Below are 3,273 nucleotides of genomic sequence, written 5' to 3' on the forward strand. Positions count from 1 at the left end.
CTAGAATGCAGGAGTCATCGCCAAAGTCTTTAAGTTTTTTTTTTTTTCTTTGGAGAGGTTTTCGCTATACGGTGCGTGCGCTTGCCAGACAGACAGACAGAGACATAAAGACAGAAAGTGAGAAATCACCCCCCAGGGAGGATGGTCATGCCTCAATCCCTTCTCCTCCATTCTCCTCTCGGGATCTTGGGCACGCACGCACACGCGTCCGGCGTGACTTCTAAGCCACCGGGTCCCGGACGCAAACCGCGGTTGACTGTGTAGGAGTCCAGTGACATAGCCGTTACGCTAACTGCTGGTTCCCCAAAGTCATTAAGTTTTTAATTGATAGGAAGCTACTCTTCTTTGAACCAGCCCCTGATATCAATATATTAAAAAGTTTCAAAGCAACCTTTTCTAAAAGGTGGCATTTCAATCAAATTTGTCTCACTGAAATATTATTAATGTTGATAACTTACTATAATACATTATTCACAGCTTTTGTGAAAGCAAATAATTATGTACCATTAATAATAAATTAAAGATTGTATCACAAGTATGTTTATTTCTCTTACAGTGTCTATTTTTTTTAGAGACAGATTATTACTATAGGCTGTGTGCGCTCACTGGAGAGACAGAGAGAGACAGAGAGACAGAAAGTGAGAAATCACGGCCAATGGGGGATGGCCATGCCACAGTCCCTTCTCCATTCTCTTCTTGGAATTTTGGGCATGCATACATAGGCACCTTGCATGAGTTTTAAGGCAATGGATCTAGGACTCAAACCATGGTTGACTATGTGGGAGTCCAGCAATGTAACCATTATGCCATCTGCTGGTCCCTATAATGTAATTCTTTATTCCTGCGTGAATGTAGAATCAATTAGGAATAAAGACAAAAGATGATCAGAAGGAGAGCCCAAGTGTCCACTTTGTAATTGATGAAGATAAAATTGGAGAATATGGGTAATAATGGGATTTCGATGATCATATTGCAGAATTCAAACTACGTTTTTATTCATGGGCTGCACTGGGTCAGAACAAGCCAGGGCCATCCTCCTCATATGACACCTGCCCCTGTGTAACATTCGGCATGAAGTTGCAGAGTGAATGATAGCTTCCTGTGGAAGACAGGTGATACCTATGCCTCTGACTTCTCTCTAGATAGGCTAAAAATAAATTTCCCAACCTGATGGTGAGAAAAGTAAAGTGGATCAAAAAGGTATGAATTATTAGGAAACAAACACCCCCTCATAGCAACCAAAAGAATGAAGTCAGAGCATTCCTACCTACTACTCCTGTACGTGATGGTCTAATGTCCATTCTACAGGATGATCATGGGTCATCAATGATGACCAATTCAATCACTTTCATCTCTGATGATTCTTCTATTATTAACTGAATGCTGTAATAATTTTATAGCTTTTACTTAATACTATTTTTTTTCCCACAAATGTGTTTAACCAGGTGAGTCAGTTCTAGGATGGCCCAGGAGAGCCCTTTCACAACTAGGGAGTAGCACTAGGTTTGCCTCCATGGAATGTTTGATCCCTGCTGCCCCCAGATGTGGAGACCTTGTGGGAGGTGAGAGACTGTGGCCCACTTCCTCCTGAGGAGTGATGGCTATGCAGGGGTGCAGGGGTGCAGCCACGTGGTGGGTTTTTGTCACTGTGGTTCAGGCATAAGTTCCAGGTCAGCCTTCACTGTCCATGTGACTCCCGCCCTTCCCCACCAGTCCCTAGTAGTTCTGACACACCCGCCCTGGGAATGGAAGACAAAGGGGGCCTCCTTTAGCAACCAGGCCCTGCCCAGGCTCTCTGCTGGCTGGAGGCCATGCTGTTAGCCCACAATCCTCCCTCCAGCCTGCATGGGCAGACCTCTGAGAAAATGAATCTGACCTCTGGCAATGCCTGATGCCTGTCAGCAGAGAGCTCTTTGCCCCCACTCTCTGTTCCCTAAGGAAATGTGTGAGAAAGTGTGAGAGCTTAGTAAATTCTTTCAACATCTCTGGCTGCCTGCCAGAAGTCCTAAAGGACTTCCTGAAGGTGCCACATCGGCACAGAAACCCCATTCCAGCCAGTGACCAAGGCACTCGATGACACCAGTTAAAAAGAGGGGAGTGAAAACAAGCACCTCAGAGGACCAGGAACTTGGGTCTTGTGAGTGACTGTGTAAGGGAAAGCATTTCAGGAGCACCAGTGACACAGGCCAGGTAAGTCAGGAACCGTGTGAGTGACTATATAGGGAAAAGCACCTCAGGAGCACAGGGACGCAGACCTGTGAGTGACTGCATGTATTAAGCGCCTCACCAGAAAAGGGACATTGTCTGCACAGGAGAAGGTGCCTCAGGAGCACAGTGGATGTGGGCTGTGTGAGGGACTACCTAGGGAAAGGCATCTCAGGAGCATGGGGATGTGGGCCATATGAGTGACTGCACAGGTGAAGGCACCTCAGGATCACAGGGACACAGGATATGTGAGTGTACAGGGGAAGGCACCTCTGTAGCACAAGGACGTGGGCCATGTGAGGGACAGCACTGCAGAAGAAACCTAGGAGCACCAAAGAGCAGGCCATATAAGTAACAGCACAAAGAAAGGAACCTCAGTTGAGTAGGGGAAGGTACCTCAGGAACAAAGGGACATGGACCGTTTGAGTGATTGCACAAAGTAAGGCACCTCAGGATTACCAGGGACTCAGGCTATGTGAGTGACTGGCAGCACCCTGGAGCGGGCCATGTGAGTGACCTCGTAGGGGAAGGCACCTCAAGAGCACAGGGACACAGGTCATGTGAGTTACTGTACAGGGAAGGCAGCTCAGGAGCACTGGGGACACAGGACCTGTGAGTGATACTCAGAGAAAGGCACTTCAGGAGCACAGGGTTGTGGGCCATTGGAGTGACTGCACAGGAATAGGCACTTCACAGATCGTGTAAGTTACTGCACAGGAGAAGACACCCTGGAGCACAGGGACAGGGGCCATTTGAGTGACTGCACAGGAATAGGCACCTCATGAGTACCAGAGACTTGGGATATGTGAGTGACTACACAGGAAAAGGCGCCTCAGCAGCACAGGGACTGTTTGTGTGAGTGTCTGCACAAGAGAAGGCACATGGGGCTGCTCTCCTAATGTTTGTGTCTTAGGAAACTGGTTAATGGTCAGCTGGCAGACCGTAATTTGTACAAAAACATAAGGCTTTAGAAACTGTGTCTAAAAAAGCAACTGATCAAAACACTTTTGATACTGAACACAAATACTAAATACAATACTTTTCTTGTGACACATCTGATTAGGCAGT

Source organism: Tupaia chinensis, unplaced genomic scaffold (genome assembly GCF_000334495.1).
Source record: "Tupaia chinensis unplaced genomic scaffold, TupChi_1.0 Scaffold139253_1, whole genome shotgun sequence".
NCBI lineage: Eukaryota > Metazoa > Chordata > Mammalia > Scandentia > Tupaiidae > Tupaia > Tupaia belangeri.